General features: G+C 49.4%; 1 long non-coding RNA gene and 1 other non-coding gene across 3 annotated transcripts in view; one reads left to right on the plus strand and one right to left on the minus strand.

Annotated features, from left to right (window-relative positions):
- Nucleotides 1-5,368: 5,368 nt before the first annotated feature.
- Nucleotides 5,369-27,956, minus strand: part of LOC122207652 — a 175,933-nt gene continuing 153,345 nt past the window's right edge. The window contains exons 3-5 of one of the 2 annotated variants that reach the window (XR_006196950.1): nucleotides 11,596-11,698; nucleotides 5,912-6,017; nucleotides 5,369-5,638 (exon numbers count right to left, since the gene is read on the minus strand). This is a non-coding gene — a long non-coding RNA (uncharacterized LOC122207652). Of the gene's footprint in view, nucleotides 5,715-5,911; nucleotides 6,018-11,595; nucleotides 11,699-27,956 lie in introns of both variants that reach the window. The other variant, XR_006196949.1, reaches the window with a different exon arrangement.
- LOC122209254 lies at nucleotides 23,170-23,289 on the plus strand. The gene has a single exon (XR_006197526.1). It is a non-coding gene; the product is annotated as a U5 spliceosomal RNA (small nuclear RNA).

Here is a 27,956-nt window from a genome sequence, read left to right on the forward strand (position 1 = left end):
TCGAACTTAAATGAAATCCTGCATTTCATTTGGCAACCATGCCCCAGCCCCATTTATCTATAGGCATTTTTGACGTCCCCAATATTGGACATCCAATAGGCATCTCAAAATAACAAACCAAAATCTAAGCCACTGGTTGCACCCTCACCCACCCAGCCAGCCGCTCCCGCGGGATTCCCAGAAAGGCATCTCGTTCCTCGGCTGCCCAGGCCCCAGTACCTGGGAGGATGCTGACTCCTCTCACTTCTCATAGCCAGTCAGAAGATCACGGCCAATCCTCGTTCAAGCAACAAGGTACTGCCACCAGTTCATTAATTGCGACAAATCACACTAATTTAAGGGGCTAAGAATAGAGGAAACCAGGTGTGGGGTATAACGGGAGATCTTGGTGCTAGCTTGTAACGTTTCTCCCAATCTAAATCTTTTCTAAAACAAACACACGTATCAAAGACTACTTGTTGGGGCGCCTGGGTGGCTCAGTTGGCTAAGGATCCAACTTCGGCTCAGGTCATGATCTCACGGGTTGTGAGTTCAAACCCCATGTCGGGCTCTGTGCTGACAGCTGGGAGCCTGCAGCCTGCTTCGGATTCTGTGTCCACCTCTCTCTCTCTGTTCTTCCTCGGCTCATGCTCTGTCTCTCTCTCCTTCAAAATAAATAAAACATTAAAAAATTACTTGTTGTTTTCCGAAATTCATATTTAACTGGGTGTCCCGCATTTTCATCTGTGAACTCTGGTAACTCTGTTCTGTTATCTCTAACCCAGATATGGATTCTGGTGCCATCAGCATGTTTGCGAAGGAAGTGAGCGCGGTTAACAAGCAGGAGGTGGGGCCACGGCCAGCGGGGGGATGTCTGGGTGTTCGCTGTTGGGGCAAAGTGGTTGGCAGCATTCCTGCTGTGTGACAGCTATATCTCTCTGTGCCTCAGTTTCCCATCTGTTAAAGTGGAGATTACACTCATGCCGCCCCTTGGGCTCTTTGGGAGGGGAAGTGAGTTGCGCTGGATAAAGCATTTGTCATCACATCGGGTATAGACCCCAAACCGTGGAGTCAACTTCCACCTGAATTTACCAATTCAATCTTCTTTATGGATATGCCTGTATATATGCCCATATAGACATGTACTTGGGTAAATACAAATTATATCTCCAGGTTTTTAAAAAGAGTGGACACGTTAGGTTCTCGTGGAACGTTCCATTCTTTCTGACTGTGTTGGAGAAATTGATTCCAGAAGAGCTGCATCGAGCACTGACTGTGTGCCAGACACCATGGTAAACTCTTCCAAATAAATAAAGCGCTCAGAATACAAAGCCCAGTGTTGTCAGTTCCTAACATTTGGATGAAAACTGCTGGAGGATGGAATCCGGGGGTAATTTGCTCAACAAAGTGGGTATTCAGACACATGTGATTTTAAACAGATGTCTCCAGAATGCCGTCCACACTGTTTTGTGTCTAAGAGAAACCTTCCCCATCCTTGATTACATGGGATGCATTTAATTCTTGGAATCCCGCCTGGCCTTTAGCTCAATGGAAAATTCTGTTGATGATTGTCTTCTGGCTGTGGGAGAGGCACTAAACGTCCTCGCTATCTTTTCTCCCCGAGCGCGAGCCCTCAATGCCTTTATCCTTCTCCCGCTGTCTCTCTCCAATGTCCCTCCAACGCTCTCCCATTCCCGCTGCCCCCAGCCTCCCTATATCCTCGATGACTGGCCTACCTACCCCTATCTCTCCCTCCTGTGTTGCAGGCTGGCCCCCCTTGGCAAGAGCCATTGCGATCCACCAAGCCTCTCAGGATGAAAACCCAGAAGAAATCCCCCGTTGGTCCCCTTCTCCGGGACCCCTTTGGCCAAGCCACCTGCCGGCCCCACTGAGCCGGCACCCTCCCCCGTTGCCTGCACACCCCATCAATGTACTGTGAATGTGTTTCTCACCCCTAGACCGGATCGCCAGCAACTCTGGCCTGGGAACCAGGCTGGCACCCTTGCTTCGGGCCTCCCAACATGGCCACTTTTGCATTAATCAGTCTCTTTTGGTCCCATCGAGATCATTCATTTGGGCATCATCCCATTAGAAACAAAATGTATATTTTTTCTCTGTCAGAGACATCATTAGAGTGGCAAATGGCAGGCCTGTCTCATCATAAATAGATACATAAAAGTTCTAAACAAATTTATATACCCAACAGTATATAAAAGGATGCACATCATGTCCTAGCTGACTTACCAGACAGGAAAAAAAGAAAAATAAAAAGAGTTTGATGCATCCATCTTCTTCCTCTCTCAGAATCACGCACAGATCTGAAGCTCTTTCTGGGGAGTCCGGCCGTCTTGGTCCATCTAGGCTGCTGTGTCAGAACCACACACACGGGGTGGCTTATACACAACAGTAACTAGTTTCTCACTATCTGAGGCTGGAAGTCCAAGATCAAGGCACCAGCAGATTTGGTGTCTGGGGACAGCCCTTGTCCTGGCTCCCAGTCGGCCATCTTCTCGCCATCACATGACAGAGGGCGTGAGGAGGCTCTCTGGGACTTCTCTGTTGTTTTCTTTTTAAAGTTCATTTATTTATTTTGAGAGAGAGAGAGAACATGAGTGTGAGCAGGGGAAGGGGAGAGAGAGAGAGAGGGAGAGAGAGAGAATCCCAAGAGGCTCAATGGTGTCAGCACAGAGCCCAACACGGGGCTTGAACTCACAAACCTTGAGATCATGACCTGAACTGAAACCAAGAGTCGAATGCTTAACCAACCGACTGAGCCACCCAGGATCCCCTCTTGGTTGTTTTCCATTGAGGTATAGTTGACATATCACCTTATATTACTTTCAGGTGTACAACATAATGCTTTCCTATTTTCTTATGCTGTGAGAAGATCACCACAATATGTCTGGCTAACATCTGTCACCACACAGGGTCACCACTTTTTTTTCCTTGTGATGAGAACATTTAAGATCTATTCTCTTAATAACTTTCAAATATGTAATGTGGTGTTAGTAACTATCCTCACCTCTTACAAGGGCACCGACCCCATTAGTGAGGGCTCCACCCTCACAGCCTCATCACCTCCCAAATGCCCACCCCCAAATACCATCACACTGGGGATTAGCTTTCAACATATGAATTTTGGGAGGATACAGCGTTCAGTCTATCCCATCAACCAAGGACATCACCCGGTCCACCAGCTACCCAGTGCCTTCCACATGGTGTGACAAACAGTCTACGCATATACTTATTTTTATATATTTTGTATATTATTATATAATGCATGTTTTATATATTATTTATTACATATATTTTATTTTTATTTTATATTTATATTTTATATAAATGTTTGTTTATTTTTGAGAGAGAGAGAGAGAGAGAGAGAGGCACCAGCAGGGGAGGGGCAGAGAGAAAGGGAGACAGTGTAGAACCCGACATGGGGCTAGAACTCCTGAACCGTGAGATCATGAGCCAAAATCAAGAGTTGGATGCTCAACTGACTGAGCCACCCAGGCATCTCTATTCCATATATTTTATGTATTGCAATACATATACAATGCATATACATATACATATGCAATACATCGTGTTGCATTATATATATATATATATATATATATATATATATATATATATTTTTTTTTTTTTATATGTTCCTTTCCCCCTTTTCTACACAATGGTGGCCACCCTTCCCATTATTACACACCTTGCTTTCCCTTCACTGTGTATTTTGCTCTTTAGTCCATAAAGAATATCCTTAGAATTTTACACAGCTGCATAGAATTCCACTGAATGCGTTCATTACAATTTAGCCAGGGGGCGCCTGGGTGGCTCCCACGGAGGATCCAACTCTTGATGGCAGGTCTTGATCTCAGGGCCATGAGTTCAAGCCCTGTGTTGGGTGTGGAGCCTACAGAAGGAGAAGGAGGAGGAGGAGGAGAAAGAAGAAGGAGAATTTAGCCAGTCCCTTCTTGAAGAACACTGAATTTGTTTGTTTCCAAAGTGCGTTATTACCAGCTATGGTACAACACAAACTGGAGTTGGTAAAAACTTGAGTTTGTGGATGGCCAAGCAGAGGGACGCCCGCAGGAATAATTAACATGCTCAGTGTCTCTGGCTAACACCAACTCCCTCTTTCTCTGTGTATTTCAGGATATCTGCCTGCAGGGGTGTTTGTCATAATCTCCAAATTCTTCATTCTCTGTCCCTTCTGCTTAGGATCATGAAGATAAACACTTTAAGTTTATCCTTCCTTCTAAACTGCCGTCATTTACTGAGGACCATGATACTTCAGAGCCCGAATGGCCATGCTTTTGAAACAAACAACATCTGTGAAAAGACCCATAATTATTAGAAGAAAACACTAGCAGTTTCTACAGTTTCACGGCCAAAAACAAGCCAACACTAGCTCAAGCAGATGTTCAAGGCTTTGTCCCTCAGCCGTCTGCTTCCCTTCCTGAGGCACGAATTTACTGAGAATTTCCCAGCCACCCAAAGCGCCACTGAGAAGCCCCTGTCCTGAGATTTTATTCTATTTTATTTCATTTTGTCCTGAGATTTTAAATCATGCCTATAACATAAGAGCAGCATCTTGACATTAATAGCGATTATTTATTTATTTATTTATTTATTTACAGGTTTTAGTTTTAAGTAATCTCCACACCCAACATGGGGCTCGAACTTACAACCCTGAGATCAAGAGTCACACGCTCCACGGACAGAGCCGGCCAGGCACCTCAGGAGCAATCAATTTCTGAAAGCCCTGCCCCAAACAATCTCCATCGCAAGCCCCCCACCCCCTCCCCTTCCACTGACCTTGAAAGTAATGTCATTTGGGTTTTGAGTTGTGGTTGCTTCTTCGGTTTTATTCAAGTTACTGTTTCTCAGGGGCGATTGTGTGCTGGCAGTGCTAGAAAATGGGCCCAGCATCCTTTGAAAGGAGGATAAATGGAACCCTCGCCCTTTCTCTCAAGGAGAGAAAGATCCTTGAAGCTTTTGTAGCTCTGTTTCCATTCCTTACTTTTTTGTGTGTGTAACTATATTCAAGTGTCTACAGTGCTCCGGGCACTCAATCAACTCGTGTGGAAGGAAGAATGAGATGCTGTTGAGCGGGGAGAACAGGTAATGGGTATGTTGCTAACACCCACAGCTGCTGCAGACCTGTGATCTCTTCAAGACGAAGCAGCAACTTGCTTGGCCAATTTTTTCTTTCTTTCTTTCTTTCTTTCTTTCTTTCTTTCTTTCTTTCTTTCTTTCTTTTCCTTTCTTTCTTCTTTCTTCCTTCCTTTTCTCTTCTTTCTTTCTTTCTTTCTTTCTTTCTTTCTTTCTTTCTTTCTTTCTTTCTTTCTTTCTTTCTTTCTTTCTTTCTTTCTTTCTTTCTTTCTTTCTGCAGTGACCCCATCTAAAGAGACCTTTTAATGAGCACCAAAGGCTTGAGTGACCAGTAATGTGGGGTGGGGTACGGATTGCGGGATTTAACCGCCCCCCGCCCCCCCACCAGCCACACCATCCCCAGCCCAGGCTGTTGCGATGTCGCCCATTCCCTCAAGGGTACTTAGCTGATGTTAGGCACAGCCCGTTGCCGTGGAAACCGCCGTTGGAGGGGGAGGCAGGGGTGTGAGCAAGATACAGTGAGGGACTCGGAGACTGGAATTTTCCGGTCCTGCAAGACACACGGTGTGTGGATGCGAGATCCTGGTCTCAGCACAGAGCAGGTGGTCGATAGACATCCGTATTTACTATTTGTGAAAGACATGGAAATACAGGCTCTTTGGTAATAACTTCACCTCTCTGAAGCCTCAGTCTGTTCTTCACAAACGGGTATAATCATCATTCTTACCTACTAAGGACTGTTGTTGGGGGGATTCCGTCACTTCCGGCCTACCCAGCCTTTCCCGCCCATGTGTGCCCTGGGGACCACCTGGCTCAGAATCACCTGGGCAGGTGCAGGCGTGTGGAGTTGCAAATTCCCGGGCTCCTCTCTAGACTTCCTGAGGCGAAGGATTTTGTCCAAAGTATCCATCCGCCTTCTTTTTTCTTTTCTTTTATATATAGAGAAAGTGAGAGTGCAAGCAGAGGAGAGGGGCAGAGGGAGAGAGAGAGAGAGAGAGAGAATCTCAAGCAGGCTGTATGCTCAGCACAGAGCCCAACATGGGGCTCGATCCCAGGGGATCATGGGGTCCCAGGATCCCAGCCCTGGGATCATGACCTGAGCTGAAATCAAGAGTTGGACGTTCAACTGACTGAGCCACCCAGGCGCCCCTAAACACCAGATTTGGAAAATCTAATAAAAAATTGATATCTCATTGATCACTTTATTGCATTGGTATCATTGGTTTAAACAGTAATATTTTGCATATACTGGGTTAAATAAAACCTGTTAAGATTAGTAAAACCTGTTAAGATTAATTCCATCGCTGTCTTCTTACCTTTTTAAACATGGCTCCTGGAAAATTTTAAGTGAAAAATGCATGGTGTGCATTCAAGGCTCGCATTATATTTCCATGGCACGGTTTTAGAACCTGCTTCAGAGTGCGAAATGGTCTCGCTATATTTATTTCTTACTCGTTTGCTTTCTGCATCCCACATGATGGCGAACATTCCATGAAAGTAAAGACCTTCTCTCTCTATCTTGTTTATCCTGCATTCCCAGAGCTTAGGACAATTAAATGCACATAACTAGCCCCCAATATGTATCTGTTTAATGACTGCTTGAGAGATCAAGTAGATGTTTGGGAAGAGGGCAGATACCTGACAGACAGTCACGGAGGAAAACTCTCCTTCATTGATCAGCTGGGGGGTGGGGTGGGGGGGGTGTTTTCCTCCAACAAAAGGGGCCTCTTTTTTTCTGGCATTCTTCTGCTGGCTAAACCTGGATCTCATCCGATTTGCTAACTTTGGGTCCCGGAAAATCTAAATTCTTGTTGAATGAACAAATCAGTCAAATAACGAATTAGTATTGGTAAGAACAAAGGCCGTTTACATCAGTGCCGGGAGCTGCCAGGGAACAGACACCTGTGATTTCTATCTGCAAAGGCACACACAGCCAGATTCATTTTTCCTCCTTCTGCAAAGACACCATTTTTAAGGTGCCCATTTTCAAATTGTGATGTGCCCCAAAGACGTGCTCCAATCCCAGACGTACCCAGATGGGGGTACCTCAGGTCTGTGCCCACCTCCCCCCCAGCCCACCAACTCAACTCTTCTGGCAGCCAGTGCTCTGCCCTGGTCCTTAAGAGAATTCACCAGGCCTTGATGATGCGGGCAGGCTCTGCCTGTCGCCATGGAAACCGCAGCCAGAGTGGTGATGGGGAGGAGGCTAAAAGACACTCAGAGAATGGAACTTTCTAGACTGTGTGTGGGTTAGAATCCCAGCCTGCCATACTAATGGCTGTCAGTGAATATTTGTGAGGGGTGGGGGGTTGGATGAAAACACAGGGTCGTGGGAAAGTGACTTCACCTTTCTGGGACTCAGTTTCCTCTTCTAAAAGTGGGGAATTTTGTCCTGCCCGGAGCCCTGGACAGGGCTGAGGGTTATAATAGGGGCTGCTTGTAAATTACGTGGCAGCGTGCCTGTCATGATGTGGCTGGGATTTTTAAAAACTGTGTTGCAGACTTGCTCTGCATCAGAATACGTGTGTGTGTGTGTGTGAGTGTGTGTGTGTAGGGGACGGGCACATGATTAAAAATGCAGAGTCCTGGGCTGCCCTCCAGACCAGCAATAGCAGAAGAACCCATCCCCCTTCTCCCCGCCCTCACTTCTACTCTACCCCCACTGGCTTTATTTAATGCCCGTCATCTCAGCACCGGAAATTAGCTTGTTTCTCCCCCTTCCCGGCTTTACTGAGGCATAACTGACAAATAAAAATTGTATGTCCATTTACAGTGTTTCGATACATGTTTGGACACACGTATACCCGGTGAATCAATCACCACAATGAAGCTAATTGCTGCATACCAATCAGCTCACGTGATAATGATTCGTGCATGAGTGTGTGTGTACGTAGCAAAAGTCAAGGACACAATACAGTGCTGTTAACTGGAGTCACTCATGCTGCATATCAGATCCCGGAACTCACTCAACCCGCACGACTGAAACTTTGCGCTCTTTGACCAACATCTCCCCATTTTCCGCACCCCTGTTTCTTTTCCACTGTCTTTCCCTCACTTTGGAGTAAGTTCTGCTCCGGAAGAAGGGGGATTCTGCCTTTCTTGGCCTCCTCCTGCACCCCCAGCCCGGCTCAGCGCCTGGCACATAGTAGGTGCTTCACGCATGAATGTTTGTAAATCTGTGGGAGCGTCCGTGACTTGTTTGGAGGGAGGAAAGGTTTATGAGAGGCAGAATGACCTGGAAATGGAGGGGGGTGGGACAGAGGATGATTCTGTGGAGGGAACACCACGGAGGAAGGCAGGCCGGGCGAGGGGGCGAGGCTGGCGTTCAGTATTGGGGCAGGAGGAGAATCGAGAGAAGGGAGCGGTGGAGCGGGGAGACCAATCCACGGAGCATGGATATCGGGTTGGTGCTTCCCTCCCGAGCTCTCAGGCCCCTCTGACGTCCACAGTGGAGCCTCCACGTCAAACGCTCTCCAGGCCACAGAGGGAGGGAAGCAGACGTGGCTTGAGCACATCTCGCAGCTTGGAATACTCCTCCTTTTCTGTAAAGATGAGTCCTCCCTTCCCCGACTCGTAAAACAAAAACGAAAACATGACCACCACCTCACACTCGCCAGAATGGGGGAAAAGAAAGAGACTGACAACATCAAGTGTGGGTGAGGATGTGGAACAGTGAACGGAAAGGTTCGTGTGCTGTTGGTGGGAGCGTAAGACAGCACAACCACTTTGGAAAAGGTCTGGCATTTTCTTAAAAATAAGTGATCCTGTCAGTCTGGCCTCGGTGTCCTCGAGGGTCCTCAAGGGCACCCAGGAATGTCTCCTCTGGAAAGGGAACCACTGCCTCCAGCACAAAGCAAACTGGACACTGATGGCATCTGGACGCTGGGTAATAGAGCGTGGTGGGGAGTGTGGTAAAGGGAGAGACTGTGTTTTTCTGAAATGGACAGGGCCTGCAGACCCGTGCAATGGCTCCCGTGCGTGAAGTTGAACCCAACATTGTTCAGCCCTTCCGGATTTCCCAGAGAAATTGGAAAACCGTATTTCCATGTTGAACCCTCTCCGGCGCTCATCCGTTATTGGTGGGTGTGGAAACTGACACAACCTGTATGGCGGCTACTGGGCATTCCTGAGGTCAGACCGGAACGCTGCACCCTCTGAGCCAGAAATCCCACTTCGAGGACTGTGGCGCACAGCTGCCCTCACACACGTGCGCACACTGCATCTCACGGCAGCATCGGTTATCACAAAGGACTGGACACAACCTCAGTATCCATGAGGAGGGGACGTGTTAAATCAGCCAGAAAACACCCATGTCACCGGATACTCCGAATCTATAAGAATAAGGAGTAAGTTGCTTCCGCACCAGTATGGAATGATCTCCGTGATTTATCTACTTTATTTAACTTCTACATGTATCTTAGTAGACACCCTCTACCCATGCTCTCCCCGGGACAATCCCCACTTTAGAGCTGAGGAGCCAGGCAGAGCCCCGAGATAGCAAGTGGATAAGTGCGTTCAATCCACGCTTTTTTATTTTTTATTATTTTTTTTATTAAAAATTTTTTTTTTAAGTTTTATTTATTTTTGAGACAGAGAGAGACAGAGCATGAATGGGGGAGGGTCAGAGAGAGGGAGACACAGAATCTGAAACAGGCTCCAGGCTCTGAATGGTCAGCACAGAGCCCGACGCCGGGCTCGAACTCACGGACCGCGAGATCGTGACCTGAGCCGAAGTCGGCCGCTCAACCGACTGAGCCACCCAGGCGCCCCTCAATCCACGCTTTTACCCACCATGCCATGCTGTCTTCACATGAAGAGGAAAATAGGAAGTTGGAGAAAAATGGCAAAAATTACTATTCTGTTAAAAAAAAAAAAGTGGGGGTTGACAATGCCTTGTGCTTGGAATTACACATTGAAGAACGTGTGGGGCGCCTGGGTGGCTCAGTCGGTTAAGCATCCGACTCTTGATCTCAGCTCAGGTCATGATCTCACGGTGTTGTGGGTTTGAGCCCCATGTCAGGCTCTTTGCTGACAGTTCAGAGTCCCCTTTGGATCCTCTGTCCCCCTCTCTCTTTGCCCCTCCCCTGCTGTGCTCTCTCTGTCTCTAGATATAAAATAAACATTAAAAAAAAAAGAATGTGTAACAGATGTGAAGGTGGAATTTTTACCGCACAACATCCCCCATACGATTATTATGTTCACTGAGTTAAGATGTAACCACCACTCAAAATATGCTACGGTTTAAAAAGGGAGAAAATGAAATTGAAAGCCATATTGGTGGCTTTGTCTTTCGAAACTTACCAGTGCCTGCCATCATATTATATGCTTATTTCCGTGTGGGCACAGAATAAGCATCAGGAAAGGAGGCCCTTTAGGCTTTTCCTTCATCTCTAGAACAAAGCCTGGAGCTTAAAATAGGCGTGGATTTAGTATATTCATAGAATCATCTATGTTCTTCGTCTATTTAAAGGAATAAATGTTTGTGAACTAAACTAGTGGTTTGGTGAATCAATGAGTGAGTTGGAGGACGGATAAGGTTTATATCACCTGCTCTTTGGGGCGCTTTGGGATTTCCAACCGAGCTGCAGAGACCTGTTTTTCCCCTTCTGCAAAGACCCAGTCTGAGGATGCATTTTAATTACACAGAAGTTGCTAGCTGACTGCTAATGGGAACCCGGCCCCCCCGCAGGCTGGTGCCTGCACCCCACCTCCCACCTGGCGACTACTACGACCACTGCTGCCGTGGAAACGTGGAACGGACCACTGCTGCCGTAGAAACGTAGAAACGTAGAAACGTAGAAACGGCAGCCAGCTGGGCACGAGGAGGGGGCTGCTCGGGGGTCCAGGGAGGGATGCGGAGCCTGGAAAATTCCACACTCGGGACTTAAACTGTGGGCACCCGCACATTCAAATCCCAGCCCAGACTCCAGGAGGGGCCCCGCGGAGCTGGTGGAGGGGTCACTGAGAGGGGTGGCGGGCAGGTGGCTTCTCCCTGCAGCCCGCACCCCCTTGCCTGGTGCAGAGGACCCTGGGGTCAGGGGCAGGAGAGAACCACCTCAGACCCACTCCCACCCTGGCCAGAGTCCTGGCAGATGTTTCCCTAGGGGGCTCCCCATGCAGGCCTGTGGGCTCCACCTTAGAAAACCACTTTCTAGAATCTCCCACTGACCTCGCCCCAATCATCTTCCTGTCTTATTCCCCCATATCGCCTTCGTCTGCAATCTTATTCTTTGTCTGCTCCTACTGTGTGGTCCCTGTGCCACTCAGGAAGAGTGCATCCCTGTGAGCGCACCCCAGCAGTGAGTTACCTCTGGACCCCTGCCTTTGGGGGGCGCATAGTAGGCCTGCAGCTCAGGTGACCCCACCTGGACGATGGATGAATGTGTGAATCTGTGCTGTCTTGTTACACCACAGTCTCGTGGGGGTGACTGCGTTGGAGCCTATGTTCTGGATTCTTCTGGCCTCCCTGGGCAGGGTGGGGGCGCATGTTGTAGTCCTGGCTCTCACCTCCTTAAGGCCCCCTCCAATGGGAGGACTGATTCCAGGACAGGGATGGGGCCCATGGAGCACCGGATGCAGATCCAGAATTATTTTTGTTGTCGTTCCAGTTCTGTTGAAGTATAATTGACGAGTTAAAATTGTATACATTTAAGGTGTACAATGTGCTGATATGATAGACATGTACCTGGTGAAACAATCATCACGGTCAAGTATCTGCCTCCTCACGTAGTTCCCTTCCTCCCTTCCTTCCTCCCTCCTTCTCTTTTCTAACTTCCTTCCTCCCTCCTTCTCTTTTCTTTCCCTTCCTCCCTCCTTCTCTTTTCTAACTTCCTTCCTCCCTCCTTCTCTTTTCTTTCCCTTCCTCCCTCCTTCTCTTTTCTAACTTCCTTCCTCCCTCCTCTTTTCTAACTTCTTTCCTCCCTCCTTCTCTTCTCTTTTCCTCCCTTCCTTCCTCCCTCCCTCCCTCCCTCCCTCCCTTCCCCCTTTCTTTCTTTCCCTTCCTCCCTCCTTCTCTTTTCTTTCCCTTCCTCCCTCCTTCTCTTTTCTAACTTCCTTCCTCCCTCCTCTTTTCTTTCCCTTCCTCCCTCCTTCTCTTTTCTAACTTCCTTCCTCCCTCCTCTTTTCTAACTTCTTTCCTCCCTCCTTCTCTTCTCTTTTCCTCCCTCCCTTCCTTCCTTCCTCCCTCCCTCCCTCCCTTCCTTCCCCCTTTCTTTCTTTCCCTTCCTCCCTCCTTCTCTTTTCTTTCCCTTCCTCCCTCCTTCTCTTTTCTAACTTCCTTCCTCCCTCCTCTTTTCTAACTTCTTTCCTCCCTCCTTCTCTTCTCTTTTCCTCCCTCCCTTCCTTCCTTCCTCCCTCCCTCCCTCCCTTCCTTCCCCCTTTCTTTCTTTCCCTTCCTCCCTCCTTCTCTTTTCTTTCCCTTCCTCCCTCCTTCTCTTTTCTAACTTCCTTCCTCCCTCCTTCTCTTCTCTTTTCCTCCCTCCCTTCCTCCCTTCCTTCCTCCCTCCCTTCCCCCTTTCTTTCCCTTCCTTCTTTTTTCTTTTCTTTGTGTATGATGAGAACACTTAGGATCTACCCTCTTAGCAAATATACAACTCAGCGTTGCTAACTACAGTCATGTTGCTGTATGTCAGATTCAGATCCTGGATTCCTATAGGTCGACCCATGGGTGTGGGGCTCACTCCTACTTCCCTTCCACCAATGGTATGCCTGGACTTGAATCCAGGTTAATTAGCTGTGCACCTCAGGGGCAGTCACTTAACCATCCTGTGCCTCAGCTTCTTCGCCTGAAAAACGGGGACAATAATAACGCCCGTCTGGTGGGGTCATTGTGAGGACCAAAAGGGAAAATGTGTGTGAGTGCTCCACACAGAGTTGGCATATAATGGGGGCTCAGAAAGTATCACATGTAGGTAAATTTCATACATACTTTTTACTTCATAAATACATATATGTTCATATATAATAATGTAATTAATATCAACATATTTCTCTCTAAATGATTACGTATACAGATATATACATACACATACATATATGTGGAATCATATATAAATAGTTCTTAACTGAGGGTGATTCTGTCCCTCAGGGTACAATTAGGCAATGTCTAGAGACATTTTTGGTTGTCACAGCTGGGAGGGGCTGCTACCACCATCTAGATGGCGGGGGCCAGGGATGCCACTCAACCTTTTACAGCGCACAGGATGGCCCCCACACAAAGAATGACCTAGCCCCAAATGTCAGTGGTACCAAGGCTGAGAAAACCTGCTTGATATCCCCATACATGCATAATAGTGCACACCAGTGAGAAATAAAGAAATAGAACACAAACCACATATGTAATTTAAAACTTCATAGCATCCTCATTGAAAAGACAGAAAAAGAAACAATTTTTTCTAAGATCAATTTTAAAATCGTATCTATTTAATGCAATATATTCAAAATATTATCGCATAGTCAACATGGAATCAGTAGAAGACATTGTCAACGAGGTATTTCACCCTCCTTTTCTCGTACACATAATCTTCACAATCCACTGTGGGTTTTACACACTGGTTCGCTCCGGCCACATCTCCAGCGCTCTGTAGTCAACCATGGCTGGTGCCCCCCACCCCCCCACCACTGTCGCACTGCCCGGGGCAGACCGTTATCATGTGCTGAGGAAAATGGGCAGCAGAGGGCGTCCGAGAATATCACGGAGTCCCTTTAAAACCACCCAAATGGAAGGAATTGGCGGAGCCCGAGAAAGAAAGAGGCTTCTGGCCACAGGCTCCGTCAACCCTCCTCTGTGGAGGGTGAAGAGGCAGCAGAGAGGAGAAGCCCGGCCTCGGCCTTCTGTTGTGTCTGTGTCTCCTCTTGCTGGGGAGGCGGGAGCTGCTGAGAACATTCACGCCTAATGACCTGGATCCAAATCTCTTCCCTCTGCCCGTGCCTGTCCGGCCCCCCGACCCCAGAGGTGTCCAGTTTCTCTGCCTGGGTCTCCCCACGGTCTCCAGCCCCGGTGCCCCACGGGCAGCCAGGGTCATATTGTTCACATGCACATCGGACCGTGGCCCTCCTTTGCCCGATGTCTGTCAGGGGCTCCCTCCTGAAACCTGGGTGAAATCCAAGCCGCTGACCTAGGTCTAAAACACATCCCCAGATCTGGCCCTTAGCAAGCTCTCCAGGCCCGTCTCCCCACTGCCCGACCACCTGGGCTCCAGCTTTCACAGGCCAAGTGGTGTCTTCCCAAAATTCCTGTGCTGGAGTCCTAACTCCCAAGGCCTCAGAATGCGACTGTATTCGAGGACAGGGTCTTTAAAGAGGTGATTAAGTTCAAATGAAGGGTTAGGGTGGGTCCTGGCTGGCTCAGTCGGAAAAGCATGCCTGACTCTTGATCTTGAGGTCGTGAGTTCGAGCCCCATGTTGGGTGTAGAGCCTACTTAAAGTAACATCTTAAAAAAGAGAAGAGGAAGAAGAAGAGATCAGGACATAGACACGCACAGAAGGAAATCATGTGAGGACACGGGGAGTAGGCGGCCGTGTACAAGCCAAGGAGAAAGGCCTCCGGGAAATCGTCAGAAAATAATCGTCTGTCATGGAAGCTTCCCAGGCTGTCCTGCTTTGTTATGGCAGCCGTAGCAAACTCATACGATCACTCACTCAACCAAAAAAAGTTACATTTAAAAAGCAAAAATAGGGGCGCCTGGGTGGCTCAGTCAGTTGGTTGAGTGTCTGACTCTTGATTTCAGCTCAGGTCATGATCCCAGGGTCATGGGATGGAGCCCTGAGTCGGGCTCTATGCTGAGCCTAGAGATTCTCTCTCTTAAGGTTCTCTCTCTCCCTCTGCCCTTTCCCCACTCGCCCATGCACGTGTGTCCTCTCGCTCGCTCTTTCTTGAAAATAAAAAAAATAAAAAGGAAAATTTAAAAAAAATTAAAGCAAAAATCTATTCTGGAAACACTCCTATATAATTGATGTGAAAACAGGGTTTGGCTCAGTTTGTTAAGCGTCCGGCTTCGGCTCAGGTCATGATCTCCTGGTTCATGAGTCTGACCCCACGTGGGGCTCTGTGCTGACAGCTCAGAGCCTGGAGCCTGCTTCAGATTCTGTGTCTCCCTCTCTCTGGCCCTCCCCCACTCATGCTCTGTCTCTCTCTCTCTCTCTCTCAAAAATAAATAAATGTTAAAAAAAAATTAAAAAATAATTGATATGAAAATAACTGATAATTTAACATATAAGAAACTCTAAAAAAAAAAAAAAGCCAAACAAAAACAAAACCCCAGACACCTCAAATGAAACGTGAACCATGGAGACCAACAGGAGTTATCCTGACGAAAATGCAAACCTTAATATGCGTCTGTAAAACGCATTCCCTGTATTTAGTGAAAATCACCCTGCGTGGGTTCAAAAGTCAGTTGTATGCAGGAGGGCTTCTCCTGAGGACCCAGACACCAAACTATTTATGGATGAAATGATATCGTGTCTGGGAGTTGCTTTAAAAGTATTGCGGGTAGTGTGATGGGAGGCTGGCGGTGTGAGCTGATCATCTATGAAACCATGAGCATAAGAGGAAACACTGTGCTCTTTTGTCCACTTTTGTTTATTCTCAAGCTTTTCAACACGCTGCCCACCACCCCCCCCCCCCCGCCACATCCCAAACTCAGAGCCAAACTGGTCTTTCTGAACCACGTATTTGACCATTTCACTGTCCTGTTTCCAACCCCACTGCCCTCCTGAAAAGAGTCGGAAAAGAGGTGCTCTTTAATTTTACAGACTAATAATCTTTAATCTTTTTAAAATTATTTTTTGATGTTTATTTATTTATTTTGAGAGGGAGCATGCACGCACAAGCAGGGGAGGGGCAGAGAGAGGAAGAGAGTCCCAAGCAGGCTCCATGCTGTCAATGCAGAGCCCGACTTGAGGCTTGGCTTGATCCCATGAAACACGCGATCATGACCTTAGCCGAAACCAAGAGTTGGGCACTTGGGGTGCCTGGGGAGGGGGCGGGGGGCTCGGTCCATTGAGCATCTGACTCTTGATTTCAGCTTTCAGCTCAGATCAGGATCTCATGGTCTCATGATCTTGTGAGTTGGGGCCCTGTGTGGGGCTCTACGCTGACAGTGCTGAGCCTGCTTGGGATTCTCTCTCTCGTCTCTTCCATGCCCCTCCTCTTCTCTCTCTCTGTCCCTCAAAATAAGTAAATAAGCTTAAAATAAAAAGAGTCAGACAGTCAACCGACTGAGCCACCCAGGCGCCCCAATAATCTTTACTCTTAATTTTGCCTCATTCCCACCACACCCAGGGCTTTGGGGCTTATCCGTTTCCCAGGGAGAAAATGAAATATCGATAAAGCCTCTGGCCCCATGTTTCCCTCGGTGAGGAGCACAGGACACTCCCTCCTATAATCCTTTCACCGCAAAGCGCCCCTCTTCGGAATCAGGAGCAAGAAACATCACATCTCAGAAAACAACAGCAACATATTCTGAGCAAACCACCGAAAGGGGGCTCCATGCGGAGACCCCCAAACGGCCCCTTCTTTATGGTGTGTGCAGCCTGCGTGTTCCGATCCTCTGGGTATGTTCAGGGATGTCCCCATCACGGGCCTCTGAGGACTCAGAAAACAAACATGTTCTCCGTCTTCTGACGCCAGCGAATTCTATAGTACAGACCTTGGAGCTCGCGCCTCCCAGGGGCGGACATACCTGAAACGTTTGTCATGGGATCGGCTTTCCTGACAGCTAATCCCCCCGACAGCTGCTCTGGCCCTTGACTCTGAGCAGCACGTGGGGCCCAGCGGAGGAGGCCGAGGGCGGCCTGACCGCCTTGACCACCGGCAGCTGCGGCCGAACTGCCGAGGGGCTGCTGTTTGTAACCTTGAGCTACACCGAATGGGTCACAGATGGACGCGGTGGCCACACACCCTGTCGCATGACTCTGAGAGGCACTCCCATGGGGAGCAAGAGTTTGAGAGCCATTGATCGCCCTCCAACGTGCCCTGTACCCAACTGTCCCATCTGCCACAATGGCTTTACAGCACACACCTGGGTTTTCCTAAAACAGGACATGGTTCAGGTTCTGAATAGCAAATCCTAGGACTCGACTGAAGCCTCTAGGTGTCCTTTCTGCAGGACTGAAGGTGTCTGAGCAGAACACAACAAAAGAAACAAAATCCGCGGGCACCTGGGCGGCTCAGTAGTGGTCTCTGACTCTTGACTTCGGCTCCTCTCATGGTCCGTCGGTTCAAGCCCCACGTTGGGCTCTTTGCTGACAGTGCAGAGCCTGCTTGGGCTTCTCTTTCTCTCTCTTTGCACCTCCCCTACTCGTGCTCTTTCTTTCTCTCAAACCAAACTTAAAAAAAAGTCCAAAAGAAACAAGATCGAAAGTCTACAGGAGTTCGGCCCCGAGAATGGCTCATGGTGGAAGACAGATTTTTCTCTCTCTGCATGTTCTTCCAGCCACTGTGCCCCAGTCACCGTTCATGCTAACGTCCCATCCGTGCCTAAATGTCCATGTGCCACATCGGAAACATGCGTGAGGAATTCAGCCACGCTCGCTGACTTTCGGGGCCCCCGTGTCTTCACCTCAGACAGGAAAGCGTGGTCCCCACCTCCAGAGCTAAATGAGGACCAGGAGGTGCTCAGCAAAGAGCCCATGGCTGTGGGTCTCAAAGTGTGCGAGAGCCTGAGTGGGTGTGTGTGAGCACACGAGGGTCTGTGTCGTGTCTGTGTCCCATGTGTGTGGGGTGTTACAGGGGCCAGGGTGGGGGGGCAGTGGAGACAGAGCACAGAAGACTTTTAGGGCAGTGAAAATGCTTGATGTGATCTCCAAGGTGGGACGCAGGTCACTATACATCTGTCCAAACCCAGAGAAGGCACGAGGCAGCACGAGTGGCCCCGATGTGAAGTGTGGACTCCAGGTGGTGATGACGTGTCTATGCAGCCTCATCCACGGTAACAGGCGTGCCCTCAGATGGGGGATGTGATGATGGGGAGTCTGTGCGTGAGTGGGGGCAGGGGGCACACGGAAATCTCTGTATCTTCCTCTCAAACTTACTGTGGACTGAAACTGTCCTTTAAAAAGGAAGGTTTTTTAGGGGCGCCTGGGGGGCTCAGTGGGTTGAGTGTCTGACTTTTGATTTCGGCTCAGGTCATGATCTCACAGTTCATGAGTTCAAGCCTTGCATCGGGCTTGCTGCTCTCAGCGCAGAGCCTGCTTGGGATCCTCTGTCCCTCCCCCGCTTGCACTCTTACTCTCAAAAATAAATAAAACATTAAAAAATGTTTACAAAAAGGAAGGTTTTTTTGTTTTGTTTTTTTAAAAGTTTTTTTTTTTAATTTTTTTTTTAACGTTTATTTATTTTTGAGACAGAGAGAGACAGAGCATGAACGGGGGAGGGGCAGAGAGAGAGGGAGACACAGAATCGGAAGCAGGCTCCAGGCTCTGAGCCATCAGCCCAGAACCCGACGCGGGGCTCGAACTCATGGACCGCGAGATCGTGACCTGAGCTGAAGTCGGCTGCTTAACCGACTGAGCCACCCAGGCGCCCCTGTTTTGTTTTTTAAAGGAAACGCAATGGCGACAAAACAATGTGAGTAAGTGTGGCTAAATCAGTGGTTCTCAACCAGGGGTGACTTTGTCCACCACGGGACAGCTGGCATTGCCTGGGGACGACCTCGATGGTCACAACATAGAGAGGGGCATCCATGACTGGCATCTTGGGGGGGGGGCGGTGGGCAGAGACTGGGCATGGTACATAAGACGGTCCCACCACAAGGCTGTGTCCACAGCACTGACGGTGAAATTCAATCGTGACCGAAGCTGAATCATCACATCACATGACATCACAGAGGGGCAATCCATCCCACATCCTGGGAGACTCTGGGCGGGGAGAGTAAGACAGGCGAGAAAATAGTTAGAAGTCAGTTGTCAAAACCCAAGCCAAAGGTGATGTTGTGGGGACAGGAGGCAGCATTTAGAGATTTCTAGACAGTGGGGGACACAGGTGGGATCAGCAGGACTCATGGATGGAGGGAATGTGGATGGGGGAAAGGCATGAAAGAAGACTTAATCCCAAATTTTAGCTTGAGCGCCTTGGGAAGTGATGGTGACATTTCAGAGGTGGACAAGCCCCAGAACCGGACAGGATGGTTTGGAGGTTGGTACGCTTGTTCAAGCTTGCTGTGATGGCAGTGAGGACGAAGAGTGGTGGCACTGGGGAAGGGGGAAAGATTTGAGAGCTGTTTATTTATTTTTGTATTTTTTTTATGTTTGCCTGTTTTTATTCTCAGTGTTTTTAGCTTTCAGAAATGTTCAGTCTTAAGGCAACTGCAGTCACATCATGTTATTCTGGAGTCAATACAAATTTACATTAAAAAGTGAAAAAAGTGTGGCAATAAAATGACTAAAACCAAAACATTGTTTCATCTTTTAAAAATGCTTATTTATTTGAGAGAGGGAGAGAGAGAGAGAGAGAGAGAGCGCGACATGGGGAAGGGACAGAGAAAGTGGGAGAGAGAGAATCCCAAGCAGGCTCTGAGCTGTCAGCACAGAGCCCGATGTGGGGTTTGATCCCACAAACTTTGAGGTCATGATCTGAGCCAAAATCAACAGTCAGATGCCTCACAGACTGAGACACCCAGGAGCCCCCAAAATGCAATATGTTTTAAGATAAAAATGCAGAAATAACCCACGATGGACCCAACACCTAAATTCTTACTCAAGACGGGACCTGACTGTGCACTTTGTGCGGCTCAGCTCCCTCACCCTACCCCGAGCCCCCTCCCAATCCCGTCAGATCCTGTCTTTTTTTTTTTTTTTTAATTTTTTTTTTAACGTTTATTTATTTTTGAGACAGAGAGAGACAGAGCATGAACGGGGGAGGGTCACAGAGAGAGGGAGACACAGAATCTGAAACAGGCTCCAGGCTCTGAGCTGTCGGCACAGAGCCCGACGCGGGGCTCGAACTCACGGACCGCGAGATGGTGACCTGAGCTGAAGTCGGACGCTTAACCGACCGAGCCACCCAGGCGCCCCTCAGATCCTGTCTTTAGTTAAAATGTTGATATTTTTTTTTTGTTCATGGTCGATTGTTCTGCATTAACTTTGAATTTTAAAGAAACGTTGCATTAAAATATTGTTTCTCTTGCTTAATGCGATGTTGGCGCCCCCTGAAATCCCACGCTTCGATTATGTACTGGAGCTGAGAGGCTCCCCACCCCCGCTTCACCTCAGTCCTGGCCCTGGTGAATGGGGACAGATGCGAGAAATGCTTTCCGGTGAGAGGCTGTCAGAATTTTCACACGAGGCCGAGTAGCCAAGACGGACCCTCCGCTTTCCAGAATCCCATGGAATTTCCATTGAGCTAAGGGCCAGGCTGGATTCCAAGCAGCAGACACGTCCATGTAACTAAGGGCAGGAATGGCCGTCTTGGACCGCGCTCGGTACAGACAGCACAGGGGAGACACCCCTTTCCAAAACACAAAGGAAAGAGTAATACTGACCATCTGTTTGGCAAACTGCTGTCACCACGTTCCCTCTCTAACCAGCTTCTCCCTCTGTAGTTCTGAGAACTGGTTGTTTCGCAACGTTGTTTTCTAAGGAAGCAGCTTTCTGTCCTGGGGACCCTTCGTGGTGCTGTGAAGCCAGTTGGTGTCAATTAAGTGCTTACTGAACAAATTCCACTGGTACAGGTATGAGGACAGGAAGGGCTTCTGTCTGTGTGGGAGCCCCACTGTGTGCATGTGCCCTTATGCACAGGGTCACGGACTGGCTACGATGAGTCCAGATAGCCTGTCTAGTGCTCGTGCACACGGCTTCCAGGTCCTGTGCCGAGTGCTTTAGGTGGGAATCCAATCATTCAATTCTGAAACCCTCATAGGGTGCTCATCCCTACTTTACGGTCGAATAGCTTGGGATCAGAGAGGTTCTGACACCAGCCAGAAGACGCACAGCTCGGCCCTGGCAGGTCCTTGGGACACCAACATTGCTAGAAGGCCCCCGAATGGGTGTTCTAGCTGGAGCCTCCATTGCGAGGGTCTGGGGGCAAGAGGGCTGTGTCCCAGACCACTGGACCTTCCGTTTCCATCCTGGCGCGGTGGTCCTTGGGCCCAGCCTGTGCCAGCATTTGAGACATTTCTGGAACCACCAGTGGAAGGTGTATTTGTTTTCTGCTCCTGTGTAACAAATCCCCACTTCTCTGCAGCTTAAACCTATTATCTCACAGTTTTTCTTGTGAGAAATTCAGGCTGGACCTTCTGCTTAGGGTCTCCTCAGGCTGAAATCGAGGTGTTATCCAGGTCTGTGGTCTTATCTGAGGCTCAGGGAACTCTTCCAAGCACTCGCGTGTGTGCGCGCACACACACACACACACACACACACACACAGAGCAAGACTGTTGGCAGGAACCATTTCCTTTCTATGGTATGGCTGAAACCACCCCATTTTCTCATGGGCTGTCAGCGGGGGTCCGCTTCCAGCTCCCAGAGGCTGCCCCCATTCCTTGCCCCATGCCTCCCGTGGGCAATTCACAACATGTCACATATCTTTCTGGCGTCCTCTGCTTGTCCTTTAAAGGCCCACCTGATTAGGTCAGGCCCACCCAGGGTGATCTCCCTACTCCTGTAGAACATAATGGAATCACAGGAGCAAGATCTCATGGCCCCACTGAGGAGGATTACACAGGGTGTGTACACAGTGAGTGAGAATTTTGGGGACCATTGTAGAATCCACAGAATGAGAGCGATTTCTGGGCCGAGCTAAGCTTCATTCTGTAGACAGTGTGCGATCTGGCATGAGTGTTTAAGTAAAAGATGTTCATGATCAGATCAACTGTTGCTGCTGCTGCTGTTTATGTTTTGGAAAACCACCTTGGAGGTTAGACTAGAAAAGAGGAATATGGCGGCTATGAGACCCCAAAGGAGATGCTACAGGAATTCTGGGTGTGGGAAGAGGTTGCTGAGACCCTGAGAGGAGGAAGTGGCAGGGGCATCATCAGTTTTACATGACAAGCATTGACCGAGTACCTGCTATGTGTCAGTCACCATCCTGGCCTCCAGTGCTGGGGTGCAGAGAGAGAAAATACAGATACGGTCCGGCCCTCATGGCACTTACCTCTTGGCAAGGGAGATAGAGGTTGTGATGGTTAACTTGATGTGTCAGCTTGGCTGGGCCATAGTGCCCGGACATCTGCTCCAACGTTGTTCGGGATGTTTCTCTGAGGGTGTTTTTTCGTTGTTATTGTTGTTGTTGTTGTTTGGTTTTGTTGTTGTTGTTTTTGGTATGAGATTGATACTTAAATTGATGGACTTTGAGTCAAACACATCATCCTCCCTAATGTGCTTGGGCCTCACCCAATCAGTTAAAGGCCTGAACAGAACAAAGACTAACCTCCCTCCCCCAAGCAAGAGGGTGTTCTGCCAGCAGATGATTCTCAAACCCGAACCACAACGCTAGCTGTACCTTCAGTCTTCAGCCTGCTGGCCCCATCCTGCAGAGTCTGGACCTGCCAGACTCCATAATCCTGTGATCACTGTTTCTCTGGTGACCCCTGACTAATATGTGCATCAGAAAAAATTATAGCCTGTGGCAAGTGTTAACAGAGGGAAGGGCTCTGAGAGCTTAGAGCAGGATGGTCTTGGAGAAATCAAGGAGGGCATTCCTGTGCAAATGATGCTGGAGCTGGTATCTCAAGATTGCATGGGTGGTGTCACCAGGGATGGGCACGAGGAAGGGCATTCTAGGCACACGAGTGGCATGTGAAAAAAAATTAGGAAGCTAATTACACTCCAGAGGGCCTGGAGTGTGGGGTGGAAGGTGATGAGGCCGGATGCGATGGGAGAGGCCGGCGCCCGCAAAGCCTCATCATCGCTGGCTGTTTCTCTTTATCCTAAAAGCGACAGGGAATTGCTTTAAGTGAGGTGAGGGGTGACATTAGCAGCTGTGTTTTCCAGGATATGGTTCCAGCTGCTGTGTGCAGAGGGACTACAGGGGCCAAGGGTAGAGGGAAGAGGGTCTGCTAGGGAGCTGGTGCTTTACTGAGTGTATCAGTTACCTATCACTGTGTAACGAGCTGCCCCCAATCTTGTACAGAAACAACAGTTTATAATCCTCTGGTTTCCCTTCAGATTGTATACATTTTTTGCCTTTTTCTAAAATAAAGATTTCCATGGAGAGGAACAATTCTGAGCGTTTACCCAAATTCTTGAGATCTTGTGTTTGCAAGGGAAAGAGAAAAGAGAGAGAGAGAGAGAGAGAGAGAGAGAAAGAACAAAAGAAAGAATGAACAAAAGAAAGAAAGGGCAGAAAGAAACAACAGCTCATTGTTTCTCACAATTCCATGAGTTCTGTGGTTGGGTTTTGCACCTGTGTGGCCTCGTTTGGCTGGGGAATCCCCTGGGGTAGGAGGTCCCAGACAGCTTCCCTTCGTGTTTGGCCACAGTGCTGGCTCTCTGCTGGGGTCTTAGTTCTCCTCCTCCACGGGCTAGATCGGGTTCCTCACTGCATGGCGGCCTCAGGGGCTCTCAAAGAGCAAAAAGGAAGCCGCAAGGTATCTTAAGGCCATGTAAACAGATGCCACTCCTTGAACAGTTAGAAATGTGTGGCCTTTCTTCATCCACAACATTCAGCCAATAATTTTTCAGTGTGCCAGGCACTGTTCAGGCTGTTGTGTGTTAGCACTGAAGCCCATAGGCAATCTTCATGCCTTTTTGTGGCTTGTAAACAAATGCGTGTGCCACATGGGGTACTGATGAGGAAGAAGGCGGAATAGTGAGGTGGGGAACAGAGGGGTTGGGGGAGATAAGTCTGTCTGGGGAAGGGGAGTTTGAGCAGAGAGTCCTTAAGGGAGTCGGGGGCTAGAAATGAGGCCATCTCAGGGATGGTGCTCCAGGCTGAGAGCACAGCAAAGTCCAGTCCTCTCAGGGGAGCAGGCCTGGATGTTCACACAGGTGTGGGGAGGAGGGTAGACTATGCAAGGGGAGAGGTAGCAGGGATTGGGGTCATGGGAGGTCCTGCTGGCCACGGAAGGACTTTGCTTTTTATTCCAGTGATGCAGACTCGCTGGAGGCTTAGAAGAGCAATACTGGAGGTTACGGAGGTAGCCCAGCATGCTGGTGCCCGCCACGAATAACAAGCTCCTCAAAATTTAGCAGCTTGAACAACAGCAAACGTGATCTCAGTTTCTGCGCATCAGCGATGCGGAAGTGGCTCAGCTGGGTGGTTCCGGCTCAGGGTCTCTCATAAGGTTCCAGTTAAGACGTAGGCTGGGACTGTGGTCATCTGAAAGCTCGTCTGGTGACGGAGGATCCACGTCTAACATGGCGCACGCACATGGCTGGTGAGTCACTGCTGGCTGTAGGGCGAAGACTCCCCAGCTTGGCAGCTGGGTTCCTTCTGAGCAGGTGGCCCAAAAGAGGATGGGTCACACGCAGTCCTTTCTGCCATTTTGTTGGTCACACAGCACCTCCCCCTTCAATGTGGGAGGAACTATAAGGGCATGAGCACCCGTTGGCCAGGGTCTTAGGGGACCATCCTGGGGGTTGGCCCCTGTACCCCATCTCCTTGTCGGGGTGCAGGAAGCCTCTCACTTACCTGATATTGTACAGGGAATTTTTTCCTGGAACCAGAGAAGAATAAGAACGTGAGCAAGAAGAAAGAACATCTGTTTTCTCAGGAGAAGACAATTTCCATGATTCTAATCTGCTGGCTGCCAATTTTTTTTTAAAAAGCAGTCCTTTCCAGATTCCTGCTTTTGCTGTTTTCATTATTTCCTTCAGTGAGTGTGTGTTGCTTATCCCTTGTGCTGGCGGTACAGTGACAGAGGGACAGTGGTACGTTTGCAGACGTGAGAAGTGTTCAGGGGCCAGAGAGAGGGCTCAGGCAGGTGTGGGAGCCAGGGCTGGCTTGGGTGTGGGGGGTGTGGTGGAGGCCCACCCCAGCACAGAAAAGCCAGCTGGTCCCCAGAGCTTAATCCCCCTGGCAGGAAGAGGCAGCCAACAAGTTAGCAAACCACATGCATGATTTCAGAGAGCGACTGTGGAAATGGCCCTCTGAGGCGAGGATTTTAGGGCTGGGACCTCGTCTTGGGGAAGGACTGTCTTGTTTGGGGCAACAGCGGGTGCAGAGGCCCAGAGATGGGTACAAGCCAGGCCACCTGGAGATCCTTAAATGATCAGATTCTGGAACGCTGTCTGGAGCTGTTTCTCAGAACCCAGAATGACTGTAGGTGCTTAAAGATCAGTCCAAAGGGGCGAGGGCCTCTCTGCTTCCTTTCCGACAATGAGATGGCCTGGGTTCCTGTTTTCTGGCTCTTCCAGTTACCAGCTGTGCATTCTTGGGCAAGTCACCTAACCTCTCTGTGCTTCCGCTACCTCCCCTTGTAGAATCAGCAGTGGGATAGGGATTTAAACACCCGCGGTAAAGACAAATGACACAGTCAGGAAACAGGCGAAAGACTCGAACAACCCAAGGGTACACACAGACAGATAACTAGATAAAAAAAAACTGTGGGGTGTAAGAATTAGGGAATATGATTCAGCCACTGCAAAGCGGATCCTTCCCTCCGAGGCGGCAGGGATGAACCTAGAGGACACGCTGCTCAGCGGGCACGCCGGGCACACAGGGAACCCGGCGCATCGTCCCAGCAGGGTGTGGAATCTGCAGGAGTCCGAACACCCAAGGAGCAGAGAGGAGGTCACCAGTGCAGGGGACACTCGGCTGGTTACAGGGATGCTCCAAGGTGTGAATCCATACATCCCACGAAAGCTTCACGGACGCCAAGCATATCTGGTGAAATTAACTCTGAGCTGCAGCCATGAAACACACACTAGGCTTGGAAACACAGAAGGAAGCAGACAATGTAATTTCTGCTGTTCATCACCGCGACGTGGATTAGGTCTCGAAAAGGTGATACAGCAAAACCTTGGATTGCGAGTTACCTCTTCGGAGAGGGAGGGTTCCGCGAGACGAGCCAACATTTCTAATCCGTTTTAACTTGATCAACGAGTGACGTCTTGCGATACCAGTCGCGCGAGACGCCCAACAGCACATGATCACAACACAACCAATGGCTCTTGAAATTCGCCTTGATATGCGAGTGCTTTGGATGGCAAGCGTGTTTCCGGAACGCATTATGCTCGCAAACCAAGGTTTTACCGTACTTGGGTGTCTCGCAAACCAAGGTTTTACCGTACTTGGGTGTCTTCGGTTAAATGACATTGTGAGATAGATTATTATTTTTATTTTATTATTTTTTTAACGTTTTATTTATTTTTGGGACAGAGAGAGACAGAGCATGAACGGGGGAGGGTCAGAGAGAGGGAGACACAGAATCGGAAGCAGGCTCCAGGCTCCCAGCCATCAGCCCAGAGCCCGATGCGGGGCTCGAACCCACGGACCGCGAGATCGTGACCTGAGCCGAAGTCGGACGCTCAACCGACTGAGCCACCCAGGCGCCCCTGTTTTTTAAAAGAAAGAAGATAGTTAAGAGGCTGGTACAGGAGCAGATGTTGGTATGCCCACGGAGGCCTGGCCGGGGGACTGATGTATCTGGGGTGTTCTGGAGATGGAGCCACAGGCTGTGGTGGCAGGAGGGATAGAGAGGGACACGGAGCAGGATCATCGTGTGAGGTCCTTGTGTTTGCAGGGGATGCTGCTGTGTCTGGCCCCAGGCGGACGGTGGGTGTAAAATGACTGAACAGGGACAAGTCAGTCAAGATGGGGCGGGGGGGGGCGGGGGGGATACCTGAGGACATAACCAGGTGCTATGGACAGAAATAGAGGAAAAACACGGTGGCTGATGTCCATGTTTTGAAGGGAGAGCCGGGTGTGACGCCCTACTCGCTGTGCCTCCTGGAGATGCTTACTCAACCTCTCTGTGCTTTGGTCCCCTCCTGGGTAAAAGAGAAGGAACAGTCCCTCTCTGAAGGTGGTGTGATAACATGCGGCAGCCACTAGACGTGGGGGTGTGCATTTTGGCTCTTCCGTGTCCTGGTTGGCTTCCCGTGCGATTTTGTGAAGAGTGACATCTAAATGTGTGGATTGGGGATAAAAACAGTTGCTCTCACATAGGTGTTGTTGGAGGACTCAATGAAATCTGCGAAAGGGAACGGAGACGATGAGTCTTTCTCAGGCTTGAGCCTCATCCCCCAGATCCACCCCGTGGAGCAGGGATCAGAAAACGGTCCTCCCTACTGGCCACTTCCGGCTTGCCTGTGTTTATAAATGAACCTCTGCTGGGACACAGCCATGCCCATTCCTCACGAACTGTCTGAGGCTCCTTCCAATCCCCCGGTTGGCAGGGCTGGGTAGAGAAACGTTTTCCCTACTCTGGCTCTAGAGGCAAACCCTATTCCCGAGTCCTCTGGGTCCTTGCCTAGCTACTGGATAGGTGGGTCGGCCCCAATACACATCCTTCCCTCCACCCCTGTCCCTTTTACAGACAGGAGTAGCCCGTGTTATGCCCAGAATTCGTCATCCCCAAAGACTACGAGGGAGCCGAGTCCGATGCAAAAGCAAAGGGCCTTTATTGGAGCTAGCTCAAGCTCAATCCCCTACCTGCACCTACACAGGGTTTCAAGAGCACAAAGGTTATATAGGGATCAGGGCCTTAGCCGTTGGCTGAGGAAGGGTCGTGGCCTCAGCTGATTGGCTTGCTAGCCGATTGGCTGGGGAAGGGTCATGGCCTCAGCCAATTGTCTGGGGAAGGATCAGAGTCCCCTCAGGCAGGTTGCCGGGCGTGGTCTGAAAGGTTTAAAGCAGAGTGATTACAAAGAGGAAAGCCCATCCCCCTCCTGTCCTTGAGCTCCTGCTCTCAGTGTCAGTGGTCTTGGGCCTGCTCCCCCAAATCAGAAGAGTCTGGCCCTCAGGTCACCCAGCCTCTTTCTCAGGGGTGC

The sequence above is a fragment of the Panthera leo genome, chromosome E2 (genome assembly GCF_018350215.1).
Source record: "Panthera leo isolate Ple1 chromosome E2, P.leo_Ple1_pat1.1, whole genome shotgun sequence".
Classification (NCBI taxonomy): Eukaryota; Metazoa; Chordata; class Mammalia; order Carnivora; family Felidae; genus Panthera; species Panthera leo.